The following is an 8,785-nucleotide window of genomic DNA, read 5'->3' on the forward strand; positions in this document are numbered from 1 at the left end:
TGAATTACACACAGGACCCTCCCGTTAGTTTACTGGAAGTAAAATGGACCATAAAGCAAAAAGTGCTAAATGAAATAGGAGCATAACACTGAGAAAAGTGTTTTCCTGAGTGAAATATGCTTGTATTTATCTAAGAACAACAACAAAAAGCCAGACTAAACCAGTTGTGATGGCACATGCCTATAAATCAGCACTTGGGAACCAGAGTCAGGCAGATCTCTGAGTTTAAGACCAAACTGGTATACAAACCAAGTTAAAGGATAGCCAAGGCTGCACAACAAAACCTTGTCTTGAAACCTCCTGCAAAAAAAGAAAAGAAGGAAAGGAAGGAAGGAAGGAAAGAAGGAAGGAAGAAAGAGTAATAATAAAAAATATAACACAGACTTAAAACAGGCATGGTTACTACCAAAAAAAAAGAACCCTAAACTTTAAATTTTAGTTTATTACATTTCACTATTTGTGTGTGTGTGTGTGTGTGTGTGTGTGTGTGTGTGTGTGTGTGTGTGTATGGTGCAAGTCTGAAGGTCACAGGAAAAATTGCTGGGGCTGGTTTTCTCATTCCATCATGTGGTTCCAGTTGTTCAATTCAGGCTCTCATTCTCAGTGGCAGGTGCCTTTACCTTCTGGGTCATGACACTGGCCCTGAACATATGATTTAATAAAGAATAAAGATATGTCATATGTGGTGATACACAGCTATAATTCCAGCCCTCTGGGGGTTATATAATGACTTTATTACAAAATAAAATTTACAAAAAGGGATGGTGATAAATATCAGTAGTGCAGTGTTTGCCTAGTTATTACTGCTGTGAGGACCAGCCTCCATCAGCATAGGGCTTGAAGGGAAGCCTATGGAGTCCGAAGTCCTGGACTTTTCTGCTGTGGGATAGTCTGTATGTCAAGTGTGTTGCTGATTGGTCAATAAATAAATCACTGATTGGCCAGTGGCCAGGCAGGAAGTATAGGCGGGACAAGGAGGAGAATAAAGCTGGGAAGTGGAAGGCTGAGTGAGAGAGACACTGCCAGCTGCCACGATGACAAACAGCATGTGAAGATGCCGGTAAGCCATGAGCCATGTGGCAAGGTATAGATTTATAGAAATGGATTAATTTAAGCTGTAAGAACAGTTAACAAGAAGCCTGCCACGGCCATACAGTTTGTAACCAATACAAGTCTCTGTGTTTACTTGGTCGGGTCTGAGCGGCTGTGGGACTGGCAGGTGAGAGAGATTTGTCCTGACTGTGGGCCGGGCAGGAAAACTCTAGCTACAAAACCCTCTAAAGGATTTAAATGTGTAGGGATGTGGAGTTTGCTGGGGGCTTGGCTATGCATGTAAGCACACACCCTACCTCTGAGCCACACCTCCACTCAGAGGGTTTATAGTTCTTCCTTTCCCTTGCAGCTGTCATCACATGACACTGCCTTTCATCGCTTACAGCCAGAACTGACACACCTCACAACACATGAACACTGCAGAAGGGAAAGCAATCTGAAAATTTCCAAGTTGTTTTATTCGGTGCTGGCTGTCCACCTCCAAAGGTGTTCTGGTGACTCTCTGTGGAGGCCGATCCAGTGGTCAGAAGCCCCCTAATAACTCTTCAGGAAGTTCTGTCATCAAACATGAAAAGCAAATACATGTGCCTCTCTGTTTCAGGTGACCATGGAGTCTCTCTGACATGCAGACTCCTCTCAGGATGATAGCAGGTGTAACTGAGGGTCACTGACTTTGGAACCATAATAACCCTCCGTTCTCAGTGGATGCACTTTACATCCATAAAGCAAAGTACATTGTTGAGCCCCCACCCCACTGTGGCTGGGAAAGACCTTTGATAAGCCTGTCCTTGCTGTTATTAACAATTACCTCATTCAGTTGCCAGCCAGATTGGAGGAAAACTTGCATGATCACCAGGTAACTCAGGAGATTGTCTGGCCTTGCAGGTTTTACTATGAGTAAGCACTACATGAGAAAATGTTTCTTGAATGTCTCAGGGATCCAGTATAAAAGCAATAACATTGGCAAATGTGCTCCCCATGTCCCTTGTATAGGACCAAGGGTGGAATCCTTCTTCATGCTTCAGCTTTATAATCTCTATTTCAAGTCAATACATATTCAACGGAACAAACAAGAAACTAATTCCTGATCCTTTCTTACCAGCTCCTCCAGGTTGTAAAATTGAGCTAGATGGGCCTCTGGTGCCATGTAGGTGGTCTGGCTGAATGTCAGTTTCTCATGTCTTCAGAAAAATCCAATCCAAAAATCCAATCCAATTCCAAAAGTCCAATTCCTAAAATCCAATCCATTTCCAAATCCAATCCAGCCACTTGAACAGGTGGTATAGCAAGGTTCAGGGCTCCCTATGCTTGGTTTTTCCTTTCTCACTAAAATGGAGACAGTGTAGCAAAATATAATAAAGAAACATTGCTATGAGTCCTTATTCTTACTAGCAATTCAAATCTCAGCTGTGAGGTGTGTGCATGTACTCTAGCTCTACTAATTTGTCACTAGGGTACCCCTCCTTGGATGATGGTCCCCAATCCAAGGTCTTCCAGTGGGCTCTGAGGAAATGTTTTATTTTTCTTCTTTGGAATTTGTGTTTTGAGACAGAATCTCACTGTGTCCCCTGCCTGACCTGGATCTCACTGTGTAGACTGCACTTGTCTGGAGCTTGTAGTAATCCTTCTGGTTGTGCCTCATGAGTACTGGAACTAAAGATACCATATCCTGTGAGGAAATAATTTCTAGGCTATCAGCCTCTTAGTACTACTGTTCCTGGTTCCTCTAATCCTACGGTTTCCTTTCCCATAATCCTCCTTCGCATCCTGCTTTTCTCTTGATAAAAGAAAGTAAACTCACCTGTCTGGGTTTTACTGTAGGGAAACACCAGCCTGCAAAACGTGGCATGGTCAAAATAGCTCTTCTCACTAGCACCATCACCACCAAAACCCAAACAACAAAAGCCCACCCATTCCCCTTGCCATTTATTTGGAGAATCTGACCAGAGAGCAGTGGTGTTCTGCTGGGAAATTTCAACAGCCACCCAACTGTTCTCTTTCTGCTCACACTCTTGACCACCACTTTCCTGTTTGTAAAAATGTTTTTTTTTTTTTTTTAAAACTAGGTTTTGAGATGCATACTTTGAAATCACAGCTCATGCCTCTCATCACTTATGCTTTGGAATCTTCTACTCTGGCCAACTGTGTTCGTATTTGACGCACACTTTAAATGCACTGTGGATGAATCTCCATTACATTGCCTCCGCAGAGATCCAGCTACACACTATTCTTGAAAATCAAGTGTGTAAGAGCAGAAAAGGCAAGGGTGCCATAGGTTGGTTGATTAAACCGGTCTACCTCCATCTTGGCCTTAAAAGCCATCTTACAATAAAGACAAACTAGTTTCATTCCTATTTATGATTAAATCTCTTTCTCAAGGATTGGGCTATGTCTCACCTATAACCTTAACTACAAATGGTTCTGTACTGCCTGTCCCAGGAAGCAGCAATCATGCCTCTGTTTAAAAAAGTTATTATGACCACCTTGTTATGCTTCTGATAGGCTTCTGTAACCTGGCTTATTTGCTTGACAAATCCTCTATTTGGAAACTCCCTACTCTTGAACTATTAAAAAAAAAAGCTTATCTTCTGTAGCTTGTCTTTCTTGTCAGACTTTCTTTGGACTGTCAGCCTTCAAATAATGATGCAGAGACTTGTTACTATTTATGAAAGGTTGACTTTTAGCTTAGACTTGTTTCCAACTAATTCTTATAACTTAAATTAACCTGTTTCTATTAATCTGTGTGTGTGTGTGTGTGTGTGTGTGTGTGTGTGTGTGTGTGTGTTTAAATCTTTCCTCTATTCTGTATGTCCAATTTCCTCTGTGTCTCACTGGCATCTCCCTGAACTTAGATTCATCCCCAGTTCATCTCTCTCCCTGGAAGTCCTGCTTATTCTCTCCTGCCTAGCTACTGGCCATTCAGCTCTTTATTAAACTAATCAGAAGGTACCTTGGCCAAGACAGTGTACAAAAGATTATCTCACAACAATCATCTCCATGTCCAAAGCTGATTTATTGAACCCCTCCTAAGGAGAGACAGCCTGTGCCAAAAAAAAAAAAAAGCTTGCTTTAATTATTTTCACCATGATTTGGTCAGTGTTCTTTTCCTTTGCATCTGTGGTATTAACGTTGTACAGAGGAAATAAGGGCACAATGGTAATTTTGTGCATCTTAATTGTGATGGTGATTACATGATTATACATATTCTCAAAATTCATGGACATGTACAGAAAATGAATAAATTTTACTGAATATAAATTACATTTTAAAAAGTACCAGCTGACTTTAATCACCACATTTTGTTCATTTTCACAAAACTCCAAGATAACAGGGAGTCTCAGCTTAAACTAAGGAAAAAACTGAGGCATAGAACTGGATGCTGAAGCTGATGAGGACAGGAGAAAGAAATGGGTAAGACAGTTTAGAAGCAGAGGTCCCAAGGGTGAGCAGTTCCAATTCTCCTTGAAACAGGAAATGTCTTGGATTCTTTTCAGTCCAGAGTTCAGAAGTAATTCCTTTTTTTTTCTTCTTCTAAGTGAGCTCCCTGCCTGGGTGTTGTGTATGAGGGTGTAACTGACACTAAGCATGTCTGCTGAACAGCTTTAAAAATGGATCCCTAGACCTTCCTAGCAGAAATACATTGTATCAAACCTCAGGTTTAGCCCATAATTTAAATGACTTTTGGGTCTCCTGAGCATGAAATGTTACAATAGCCTTTAAGGCCATTGAGGATATCAGTGCTCTGTTGAGTCTATTTCTTCCTGACAAAAGAATGGAATCCATTTGTCCTGAAAAAACATGACACACCATTGTGTCCTATCATAAGAGTTAGTCCTGCTGGGCCTGTCAATCACCTGGCCAAGAGACCACACCTCAGGAAAGCTGATTCATCTAAAGCTACCCTAAAGAGGTAGCAGGGAAATTCTTCCCTTATTGAGATAATGTGCTTTTCCTTCCCTGAAACTCCACTCTGTGGTCACCTGTGGAGCAGCAGCCAAGCAGTCTGTGAAGGTCGCTGGCTTTTCTGAGCTCTAAATCAGAAAATCTTAGCTTCTCCGTGTTCTGATTCTCTACTGCTTTTGGATATTGGACAAAGCTAGGCTTTTTTTTTTTTTTTTTTTCTCTTTCTCTGGACCTCCCCGGATTTTCCATGCTGCTACTTGGTAAATGTGGAGTTCTCCAAAATTTCTGGGACAGCATATAGCATGTCTTTTGGAGTTTGGCTCCATAGAAACTTCTCAACCCCTTTTTCTTTCTAGTTGTACGTTAAACAAAGACGTCATTTGAGTTCAGTGCATCAAGGTTTCCACAATGGCTTTCTTTTTCAATAAGGTAATATGCAACTTTTCCTATAAATACCCCCCAAAACCCATTTGGGTGTTTCACTTCTGAAATTTAATTAATTATTTACTTGCATATTTGGATTTCATTGTTCCCTTTCTCCTCCTTGTCATTGTCATTGTCGTCTTTCTTCCTTCTCCTCTTCTTCCTCCTCCTCCTCCTCCTCCTCTTCCTCCTCCTCTTCCTTTTTTCCCTAAACGTTTCTTATGGAAACTCTCAAGCATATGCAAAAATAGGAAAAAAAAAAACCAATAAGACAAATTCTCAACTTGGCCTAATCTGTCTCCCAGAACTGTGGGATGTGTATGTGTATCTGTGCAGCAAACAAAAATGGTCTCAGTTATGGGAATATTTGGCTCATCTAAAAAACATCTATGTTCTTCTTGACCATGCTTTTTTGGTAAGTATGAACACTGTTTGCCAGGAAACCCGGTGTTCTTTCACTAAAACAAAAAAGCAAACAAACAAAAATTAAAACAATAATCAAGTTGCATTAAAATACATACCTGTTTCTATCTCTTGCAGGCTGTGTGGGGTAGTGAGGTCTGTCTTTAGCATGCCCATGGAAACCTCTTCAATCTTTGCAGCACTCATCTGTGAGCTAAGAGGGAGACACTCAACTGAATTCAAGAGGAGGTTTGAAACCTGAGACTGTGCGGGAAGAGAGAAAAAAACCTTGTCTTCTGTATGTTGATCCTAATAAGCACTTTGAAAGCTCATCCCAAATGAGTGATTCGTTAACCATTCCTTACCAGTCATGAACATGTCACTTTTCAGCACACAGTCATCTGTTCCTGAAATAAACAGAATTACAAAGTAGGAGATTGTGACATGAAATTAAACAGACTTTAAGCACAATAAATAAAACAGATAAATGCTCTAGAATTTGAAAATATTCCATACTTATTATGGATTCTTCAAGAGAAATATTGCTTTGATGGAAGTTGCTGTTATTAATTGGAGAAAGTATTTATTTTGAAATAGGTTCTCACTGTGTAGCTCTGGCTAGCCTCAGCCTCACTATGTAGACCAGGCTGGACTCAAGCTCATAGAGATGTGCTTGCCTCTGACTCATAGGTGCTAGCATTAAAAATGCAAACCACTACACTTAGACCGTATATTTTAATTTTGGAACATTGTTACTCATAGAATCTTTAGATTTGGCTAGTCTGATAATATTTAATAATTATGATATTGGGAGAAGAATGAGGGAGCCCTGGAATGCAAATAAAGGGAACACACGTCTACAGAGCCATGACCTATACAGGGATCAGCAACTCCACTCCTCAATGAGTGCTCCACAAAGAGTAAAGAACCAGACCTGTATGAGATGTCTCATTGTGTTGTGATTTTTTGGAAGGATACAACCTTCATATCAATGGTGTGATAGAGTACAACAAAGAACTAAGTACAACAGATAAGTGCTGTGGGATAGTATGTATGTCAAATGTGTTGCTGATTGGTCAATAAATAAAACACTGATTGGCCAGTAGCCAGGCAGGAAAGATAGGTGGGACAAGCAGAGAAGAGAATTCTGGGAAGTGGAAGGCTGAGTCAGAGAGACACTGACAGCCGCCATGATGACAAACAGCATGTGAAGATGCCAGTAAGCCACGAGCCATGTGGCAAGGTATAGATTTATAGAAATGGATTAATTTAAGCTGTAAGAACAGTTAGCAAGAAGCCTGCCACGACCATACAGTTTGTAAGCAATATAAGTCTCTGTGTTTTCTTGGTTGAGTCTGAGCAGCTGTGGGACTGGCTGGTGACAGAGATTTGTCCTCACTGTGGGCCAGGCAGGAAAACTCAAGCTACAGATAAGAGAGGAATGAACATGCAGTGCATGCTGGGAAATGTAATTTATGCAGTGTAATAGAGAAAGCATATTGTGTTATAGTACCCTAATGGAATGAGCAGTGATAATAGAGGGCAATGTCTTGCTACACCCAGCAATGTAATGATGATGCAGGTGTTCGTTCTGAGAGAGAGAAAGAGAGAGAGAGAACAAGAATAAACCCCTATAGAGACCACTAAATGTCTGTTCTTCTGGCTAAAAAAGACCAGTATATAAATTTTCAGAAGTGATATGTTACAGCTGATGGAATAAGTGTTTGTAACTATGTGGTAAGACTTTGACATAGCTTTTAATGTTAAGTATTATCAAATCATGTTGTAGTAATTTTACTTGTTTATATGTGCACAGAGGGACTTGTACAAAATGGTCATCTTAGCATTAATTTTAACAGGCAATCCAGAAACATAGATGCTCATTAATAGCAGAATAGAAAAAAACGTAGTGTGTATACCACACATCACTGAACAAGACCCATCTGTGTTAGACAACTGTCAGGAGCTGTGCAGCCTAGTCTCAGACCAGCATATGACTACTTGACCAATGGGTTTCCTAGGGGCAAGGCACCTGTGGAAATGGACTCTCACTTGGCAAGGACCAGTGAGGATAGCATATGAATTTGCAAAATATGTGCAACTTGCAGGCTCTTTTTTCTCTCATTATATTGGTGATTCTTTGGGAGGTGTTTAGTTTTACTTTGTCAGTCATGCATGCAACAGTTGTAATTTTCTGTGGAAGTTCTGTTCTTTCTCAAATATTTTCCCCTAAGATTCAGCAGGGGGTTAATGCTTCTTAAATCTCTTATCTGGAATTACTAACTACAACTCTTAATGTTGGGAACTTTTCTGACTCAATAGAGACAAGTACATATGAGAAAATAGCACTTGGAACATTAACCATGTCTCACAGTTCTGGAAAGGAGAGTAAGGAATGTGTGCATACACAGAAGAGGGGAAAAGCCTCAAGAATACACTTAATGCCAACTATTGAGAGTAAGTTCCCTAGACGCTAAGTGTAGATGGAAGTTTCTGTGTCAGGCTAACAACTCCCAAATACCTGGCAGCTGCTTCCCAAATAATTGACTCAGAGGCTTAATAGTACTTATAAGTGCTCAGCCACTAGCTCAGGCTTATTACTAATCAGCTCTTTCTCTTAAATTAACCCATAATTCTTATCTATGTTTTTTTTTTTTTTTTTTTTTGGTTTTTCGACACAGGGTCTCTCTGTGTAGCTTTGCGCCTTTCCTGGAACTCACTTGGTAGTCCAGGCTGGCCTTGAACTCACAGAGATCCGCCTGGCTCTGCCTTCCGAGTGCTGGGATTAAAGGCGTGCGCCACCACCGCCCGGCTTTTTTTTTTTTTTTTTTTTTTGGTCTTATCTATGTTTAGCCATGTGCCTTGGTACCTTTTCTCAGTCTGGCATTCTGATCTTGCTTCCTCTGCATCTGACTGGCAACTCCTGACTCTGCCTTTCCTCTTCCCAGAATTCTTCTAGTCTGCTCACCCCAACTATACTTCCTGCTTGGCTGCTGACCAATCA

At 40.7% G+C, this 8,785-nt stretch overlaps 1 pseudogene; it reads right to left on the reverse strand.

The window, feature by feature from the left end:
* Positions 1 to 1,425: 1,425 nt before the first annotated feature.
* On the reverse strand, positions 1,426 to 5,988 carry LOC131906513 (C-type lectin domain family 2 member E-like; annotated as a pseudogene).
* Between the last annotated feature and the right edge of the window lie 2,797 nt (positions 5,989 to 8,785).

This window comes from Peromyscus eremicus, chromosome 3, assembly GCF_949786415.1.
Source record: "Peromyscus eremicus chromosome 3, PerEre_H2_v1, whole genome shotgun sequence".
In the NCBI taxonomy this organism is placed as follows: Eukaryota; Metazoa; Chordata; class Mammalia; order Rodentia; family Cricetidae; genus Peromyscus; species Peromyscus eremicus.